The sequence below is a fragment of the Mercurialis annua genome, linkage group LG2 (genome assembly GCF_937616625.2).
Source record: "Mercurialis annua linkage group LG2, ddMerAnnu1.2, whole genome shotgun sequence".
In the NCBI taxonomy this organism is placed as follows: Eukaryota; Viridiplantae; Streptophyta; class Magnoliopsida; order Malpighiales; family Euphorbiaceae; genus Mercurialis; species Mercurialis annua.
This window is the reverse complement of record NC_065571.1, coordinates 5818232-5827918: the sequence shown is the minus strand read 5'-3', so window position 1 is coordinate 5827918 and position 9687 is coordinate 5818232.

Here is a 9687-nt window from a genome sequence, read left to right as displayed (position 1 = left end):
TCCTTTTCTGAATTAATTTGTTATAATTGTGTGTTTATTTTATTGTTTTCTTAGATCTTTCAATAATATCTAGTGATTGTTCGGACTTTACAATTAATTTCTTGTAAATCTAAAATTTAAATGGTTATCGGTCCAACTTTTAAGAATCTCATTAACGAAGATGATCAGAAATAATGAGATTTAACGGATCAAGTAGGTCGCGTGTGTGGTCGGTTTATCATAAAACAAAAGGGTGAATTCAAATACTTACTCCAACAGAATTCTTACTTCTCGTTCGGTCAAAATATGCGGAATCTATGTTTAGATTTACCGTTCTTTCAATTTTCTTATTGTTTGTATCTTGTGTTATTTGTTAATGTTTTTTATTTCAAAAATTAAAAGATCATATATTATTCTTGTTAAATATTTTTTTTTGTAATTTAATCTTCATCAATGGATTCTATTTTTGAAAAAAAAATAAGCTCTAATTTAGTCACAGATATTATATTTAATATATTTGATTTTTGATTTGATACATTATGCTATGCACTTTGAATTTTATATACTTATTTATTATTCAATCTTTTAAATACATATTTTTATATTTTTAAACATGTTTTTATTTATTAATCATAAATGTGTAGTTTAAATAATTACAACAAATAAATTATTAAAATGTTAATATAAAATGACAATAGTAACAAGAACTGGAAATGTTAATGTTAGTGGTGAACATTCGGTCTTTTCGATTTTATAATCTTCAAAATTGAACTAATTAATTGATCAAATATTAAAAACAAAGCAATAATATATAATTTTAACCGAAATTAAACTAATAAAAAGGAAAATTTTATAATTCTAAAACCGGACCAAATTGGTCGATAATTTGACGAGTTCGGTAAAAACTAGTAGTTAAGCTAAAAAAACTCAAAGGAAATATCAAAAATCAATTTATTAGGTTTGTTTGATTGATTTAAATAATTTAAATTTTAAATCGAATTGATAATTCAAAATTAAATTAAAAACTTTAAATTTAACCGACCAAAATTTTACTATTTTTTTGACCAAATTAAACTGACCGAGTTGTTAATTTAGTCAGCTAAATTCCTCGATATGATATTTTGTTTTCGTTATTGTTTGTGGTGTTGCCTTGTATATAGAGATAAGGTAGCATCTTATAAAAAAACAGAACATTTGATTGTTAGCATGAATGGACTTGTTAAATAAATTAATATTCACTTTGTTATTTTCTATATGATTTTGACAAACTCTATAAAATTTAAAGTTATTATTAAATAGAAATATGTATTTTAAAAGAGAGTGGAGAATGTAAAAAAAAAATCTTCATATTAAAGTAAATTACTTTTATCACCAAAAGAAAGTTAAATAACTAAAAATAATGAAGCCAGAGGAAGTACCCTTCTTTATAAGCAACTCTTAATGGTGAAAATATATATGCATGTTTAGCATCATTCAAACACCCCCCTAAGCCCTAAGGGTCCCACCATGGGCATAATTTAAAAAAAAAAACATAAAAATAAGAGAAATTTTACGTTATATATTTCTTTTATAAAAAAAACTAACATATATTTTCAAAAAATGTATACATAAGAATATACTCCATTTTGTCGTTTTTTAAATGTCTCACTTAAAAAATTTCGTTGTACTTTTTTAGACTAATTTTTACTGTTTAACCTTTATTTTGTCTTAATTGTTAAACACATGTACTAGACCTACTCTTCATTTTGATCTTGTAGAGGGTGCGAGAAAGTGATTTTCTATTTTAGTCGGAAAATCATCTTCACTCCGCCAAAATTATTACTTATTTCTACGGGTTTTTTTATATTTATGTCTTTTTAGATCTTTAATCTATAAATATTATTATATCTAGAATTTTATCAACTTTTACTGTAGATTTTGTTAATTTTTCTTAATAATCGAAGGTGTTTTGAGGACAAAGATATATTTATTATAATTTTTTTGAAGGTGAAAATCGGAAAACATGTACTTTCAATGGATCTAGCGGTTTGAAGATAACTTTTGTATCTATATTGAAAAAGAGACTTAAAAAGTTTAAAACTTCACGAATCAAGCGATTTCAAGATCGTAGTCTCAATATTTGAACCATTTAGGATAATTTTTTAATAGTTAAAAAAATCATATTAGATAACTGTATTAAACAGCTCTCATCATTATTTTATAATAATTTTTTCAATTTATTAAAAAACTTCGTCATTATGTAATTTTTATTATTATCAATGGAAATTTTAACTTTGATAAAAATCATATATATTCCATAAAAAGCGATATATACGTCTAAAATATAATTTAAAAAGTAAAATTAAAAAAAACTCTTCCCGCAATTAGCCAAATTTGTATATCTAAGTGTTCTAAGATATAGGTGTAGTTTTCATTTTAATTTATTTAGTTAAGCTAAAATGTCAATTTTATCTTTATTTAATTTCAATCATTTATATAATAATATTATCAATCAATAATTTCCAATTTATTTTTAAATGTAGAATTCATTAATGAAGGTTAAAATTCAAATAGTGAAAGTCATATAACAAGAATCAAATATATAATTTTTTGAATTTTCGACTATCAAATAGTAGTAAGTAAGATATAAGCAATAAAAATCAATTGAAAGTAAGAAAAATTAGGAATGGAATCCGTAAAATTAACTCAACAATGAACCAAGTTTTGTTAGCCGATGTATTTTGATTTAGTCCTTTTCCGATTAAACCGACGATCCGCTTGATCCTTTGAAGTCCAGTATTTTTCGATTATCATCTTTAATGAGTTTTTAAAATATATATATATAAATCTCTAAAATTCTTAGATCCACAAGAACTTTAATTTAAAGTTTGAACAGATACTAAAGATCCTTGAAGAATTAAGAAATTAAACTATAAAATGAAATTAAGACTATTTAACTTTATTAAAATATGATAAAAATCCAAACGGGTAAATAAATTTCCTAACGAAGAGACTTATTGAACCAAAGTATAAAAAAGATAATTTTTATAAACAGTCTCACTAATTTTATTCTATTTTGAAAAATCCTGAAAAGAATACATTGTAATTGTTAGTAAAAAAACATATGATATATTTTAAAATCTTGTGAATTTTATTAAAATTAAAAATTAAAAATATGAAATTTTATTGTTTAAATCAATATAAAATTAAAAAAATTTAAAAACAAATATTAAAATTTATAACTCATAAAAAAATATATCTCAGCTTTTTTTAAATGGAAGATGACATTTTTAAACAATAAATTTTAGATGATGTCTTTTTAAAATTCATGAATTATCATATTTTTATTTTATCAAACGTTTAATTGTATTTAATTTATTATATTTTGTAAAATTTACTAATATTATTAACTTAATTGTTTTTCATTTAAACGGTAACACCTTTATATGGCCACTTGAGTTTGAATTGATTAGAACTTAAGTGACACTTTGCCCCTTTAACTTGTAATCAATGGGCAATTAACATATAAATTAATTTAGTGGGTAAATTAGTTACGGACTTGTTGATTATGGGCAATTAACTCCATTTTTGCAAATTGTCTCCTTTAACTTGTAAGCTAATTTGCTCAAATAGGGTTAATTGCACATAACTATCAAGTTCGTAACTAATTTGTCCACAAAATTAATTTATGTGTTAATTGTCTATTTCTTATAAGTTGAAGGGACAAGTTGAGACTTAAGTCCTTCTTAATTATTAAGAAATAAACCCCATTTAAAAGCTAATCTCCACTTTTAAAAGAGAAATATCATGGAATATTATTTAATTAGTAGCTTTAAAACTAATTATGTGGAAAACAACAATGTCTATATAATAATATATCTTTTTAGGTGGCATGTGATGTGTAGATTTAATATCAAAATCATGTTGCTCAATTTGAGGCCAAGAATATTAGTTTATGGTATTATAATTCTCAAGACTTATAAACCTACTTAAGAGATAATACAAAATAATAAAAAAGAATCCTGGAAATCTTATGTTTAGATATACTTGCCAATACTTATATGCCTACAGATACGAACTCAACATTAAACTATTGAACAAACTGTCGATTCAGTCTTGTGTTTCAGAATCTAAATCACTTTTAATATTATAGTCAATTAAATTTTAAAATTTGTATCTCAATTTTAAAATACAAACTCTAAAAATTAATTGATTATTTTTTTAAAAATAATTTATTTAATTTTGAAATATAAATTCGAAAGACAGATGAGCACTTCTCTCTTAGAATAAGATCAAGCGCAGCCTACAAGTTTGAATTAATGGTTTAATTAACATCACTTTAATTAGAGTTATTGTCATAATATATTTTCATTTTTTCGCATTTTTTTGGAGTTAAACATAATATAACAAACGTAACATCACATGTTCAATCTTTTATTTTAGGGCAAATATAGTCCAAGTGCTTTATACAATATCGTTTTGATCAATTAAACGGCCAAAACGACAACATTTGTACAAAAAATATAAAACAACAACTAAGTTAGAATATGAATATTTAAAAAAAGTTTAAAATATCAGGTGAGACGTTTTTGAAATTGTGCTTAAATCAAAAAATGCTAAAAATGAGGATATTTAGTAATAGCAATCCTTTTAATTAATCAATTATCAATTTTTTTCTTGACAATCTTTAAAACTTTCACAACTTTTAAAACAATTGAAATAAATTTAGTATTATTTAGATCACTAGAATTAAAGTTTATCACAACAAACAAATCGTATTATTTCAATATGCTCAATAGATTGCATTATAGCATTCACAAATTGGCTCGCTTGTAAAAATTTGTTCCAACAAATTTTATGTTTTTAAAAAGAAAAATAAAAAGTGAATTTGGCTTTTCATATTTGAAGAGCTAAACCAACTCTATAATTTAAAAGGCAAAATATATTTTTTGAATTAAACACTATTATCTTGGAATTTAAAGAGTCTATTAAATGTAAATTAAATTTATATTTTTTTATTATTAGAAATGCTTTTTTTTATTTAAAAATAGAGAAAATAACAAAATAACCAACAAAACACATGTCTTTTTCATCAAATACAAAATATCTTATAGACTTCACATCTGTACAATTATTATAACATTAATACCAAGATTCTCTATTTGTTTTCACCCATACCATCTTACTCCTAATCTTACACGTGTCCCACCTTATTTTTTTAAGTGCACCAATATATTACCTCATTCCTCTTTTACTATCTCTACCCTCAGCTCCCCACGTGGCTTCCTTCTTTTACCTAATTAACCAAGCACCATCTCTACCATGTGCCTAATCCTTGATAATGTTCTCATATACAGCAAACATCACCGGGAGCAACAAATCGCACCACCACCATACGGCATATTCAATGGTAGACAATAAGAAGAGGCAACGACAACAGTGGTTGAAGAAAAAATGGCAGATTTAGAGGAGACGACGACGGTTGCTCGTAAACGACGATGTCAGATCTGGGTATGAGAGCGCTGGAGATCAGAGGTGGTTATTGCATTTTGGAAAAAAAATGCTGCACTATAAAAATAAGAATGTACGTTTTAGCAAGATCATATAAGAAGAAAGATCATTGTTTGATCTAATAATACAAATGATAAAAAAGAAAAAAAAAGGAATTTAATTCTTACAAATTATGATTAATGGAAGCAGAGAGTTTCAACTGATTAGGAACAGAAGCAGCGAAAAATATGGCCACCTAATTTTGATTCTTCTATAATATATATAAAATTGGAACAGATACTTAAAGCCAGTCAAGAAAATTTGAAAAGTGTTTAGTTAATTTGTTTGTTTTGATTTTTATAATACAACAAAATTAGAAAGAAAGAAAAAAGAATGAAAAAGGAATTAGTTAGAAAGTCAACATATAATTTATACAAATGCAGCACCGATCATATACGATACATCTCCGATACATATACGATACATATCCGATACATATCAAAAATTGGTCCATCTTCAAATATTTGAAGTTAAAAATAAAAACACCCATGATACCAAAATTTGAACTTTTCTTCTATATTTCCATAATTATCTCAGCAGCCAAGCAACGCCCATGTTTTTTTTATTTTTGGACTTTAATTATAATCTAATTCTTTTTATTTATATAATGGATACATGTTCGATACATATTCGATACATCTTCAATACACATCTTTGATTCATTTTCGATAAATATTTTATTCATCTTCGACACATGATATATATTCGATCGTTCAAAACACTTTTTCTTGTGTTTAGTTATTAGGTCACTTTTAGTTAAAATTCAATATTTTTATTGAAAATAACCTTTAATTTGCTAGTGAATATGAGAATGGCGATGTTACTTTTTTTATTCTTATTTTTTTACGAATGTAGTGAAATTTTTGATACATATTTGGATACATATTCGATACATCTCCGATACATATATGATGCATCTCTGATATATAATTTAGATCGTTCAGACAATTTTTTTATTTTTTTATCGATTTAATTAAATCAACTGACTAATTCAATCGTTTTGTTATTATATTTTTAAAAATGGATACATCTCCGATACATTTTTTATTGAATTTTAATCGACTATAGTTAATTGTAATTCGAATATATTTTTAATCTCCGATACACAATTTATACATGATTGATACATATTTGATACATTAATTGAATGAACTAACTAATTTGATTGGCTCGTTTCTAAATTTAAAAAAGCTTATAATTAGTATTATTATATTTATTGTTTTATATTATTTAATCGGTTTGTTTCCATGATTTGACTGGAAATCCAAGGTGGAAGAAAGAAAAAAAACGAGTATAAGTGTAAAATATTCGATAAATATTTGATACATCTCCGATATATATTGATACATCTCGGATACATACGTAATACATTTTCGATACATAATTTATATGTGATATTTATTAAAAAATATATTAAACATGATAGATAAATTTTTTAAATGTACTTAATAGATACATCGTTGATACATAATTTATACACGATAGATATATTTTTAAATATTTTTAAATATACATAATAGCTACATTCTTACTAAATTTATACACGATATATATTTAAATAGATACATGATAGATACAGTTTTATTACATTTATTTTTTATACATATTTGATACATTTTGCGACGTATCAAATTTTTTATTACATGTATTACATATGTATTTTAATATATATTTGATACATATTCGATACATAATTTATACATGAGAAGTATATTATTCATGTATTAGACCCGTGTTCGGTATGTATGAACAATATTCGATAAATAATTAATAAAATCATTTTTAATACATATTTGATAAATCACATCCGTATTCGGTATTTATTAACAATATATTTGATAATTAAAAAGTTATATCATCTGTATATTTTCATATTTTAAAATAATTTTTTAAAATTAAATTTGATATTTTTTAAATTAAATTAAAATATTTTATTTTTTTAAAAAATAAAATAAAAAAATAAAAGGACGGATCAGTCCTAACTTCCTTGTGTGAGCATGTGCACCAAAGTGCACATGTTCACCTACTTGCATGAGCAGGTGCACTTTGGTGCACCTGCTCACTCCCGTGTCAGCAGGTGCATAAGTGCACCTGCTGACTTGCTAATATCAACACATGGTGTTGATGAAACAATTCTAAAAAAAATGGTGTTGATGAAAAGATTCTAATTTTTTGGTAAAGTGCGAAAATGGTAATTAGTTTTATGGTATTTTTGTTAGATTCTCTTAAAAATACTCTTTAAAACAAAAAGATATTATTGGAAATGTTCTTACCAATATTCCGACATAAAACAATTGAGTGCAAAAAATTAATGTAAAATCATTGCGCTTATCTTTGGGATAGTTAAATTCTATCAGAAATACTTCCTCCGTCCCATTTAAGAAGGGACATATTTCATTTTTATTTATCCCACTTAAAAAGGTCATATCGTATTTTTTGTGTCAATTTACATGAATTTTTTTTATTCTCTAATTAATGACTATTAGTCTATAAACATAATACAATACTATTATAAATAGAGATAAAATAAAAAAACAATATAGCAGTTAATAGTTTTTTAATATATGTTAAAATGTCATTTGTCTCTTTTTAAACGGAACGGAGGGAGCATAAAATTTTCATTTTAGTTTGGCAAAAGGGCAAGATCGGTTTTTCTCAGCTTGGTGTTCAGATCAATTATTACAGTATTTAAGTGGACCGTGACTATATGGGTCCACCATTTTCCACTAAAAAAAAGATTTAAAATAAATAAATAAAGGAAAAGACCGAAAAGAAAAAGAGGGAACAAATTATGAAATTAAAGGAGCTTTTATTTTCCCCTTTTTCTTGTCTCACATAATTAATTAATAAATAAAAAGTTACTTGTAGCTTTAAAACTTTTCTACATAATCAAGTGAGTTTTTACCATTTAAAAATATTTAAGTATGCTTCTAATATTTTGAAAAACGAATAAAGATACTCATATTTGAGTCATAAATAAAACGTTGGGTGTCTGGTTGTCAAATTTAAAGGGTCCGATTGTTTATTTTTTAAGACGTTAGGTGCATATTTGAACTTTTTCAAAAATTGAGAGTTTATTTGACCCTCGAATCAAAAGTTGGGGACATAAATGATATTTTGTTCATAAATAAATAAGTAAATTACAAGGAATGAATATATGAATTGACTTCTTTAGCCTACTCTTATTTTCTTTGGCTTTTATCTTCTCTTCGTGGTTTTTATATTACTTTCATAAGTTCTATTTTCCTATATCCATTTAAAATTTATATTTTGAAAAGATATAGCGTATTGAAAATCCCTCCATTTATCTCAAGTCTATTTAGATAAATGACACATAAGCAAATTAATAAAAAAATTATCACATTAAATCAAAATACACTTATGACATTAATTAATGCCAATACTCGCATCCGGAGAGCTATCAAGAATCTGGTCAACCAAGATTGGAATATCCCCATCCGTCACATCCACAGAGAAGGCAACCGCTGCGCCGACCATATGGCTAATCTCGGATTCTCCCATAGCGTTGGGTTGCTGCTTCATGATAAACCTCCTGATGATATTAATGCTCTCCTTACTGATGACATTATCGGGGTATCCATTCCCCGCATGTATAGAAGCCCTTAGTGCTTCTCTCCTGGCTTCGGCCCTCTTCTCTTATCAAAAAAAAAAAAAAAATACACTTATGTATCATTCATTTAAGTGGACTTGAGAGAAATGGAGGGAATTTTGGACTTAAGGGGAGTCATTCCCTTTTATATATATGCAATATTTGGGTTGACTTTAATAGTAAAAAGGGGATCTGAATCTTCACCAGAATCAAACTTAATTTTACATCTAAAATAGTCAAACTTATTTAGGATTAATCTAAATTAATCCGAACTCGATCCCGGAATAGATTTATATATAAAAATCTGTTTGGTTTGGTTAACTAAATCAATTAAAAATATTTAATTAATTAATTTGATCGATTTTTTTTATAGTTGAAAATAGATCGTTTGTGGGAAGAATTGAATCCACGACCTTAGCAGTTTATTATTTAGCGCTTATACGATTTGAATTATAGTTTGATATTTGAGTTATTGTTTTGATTGTTTCAAGTTCAATTTACATTTAAATATTAATCATTTTGTATGTTTAAAATAAACTGCATTTAATAAATAATATTTTTTATATAAT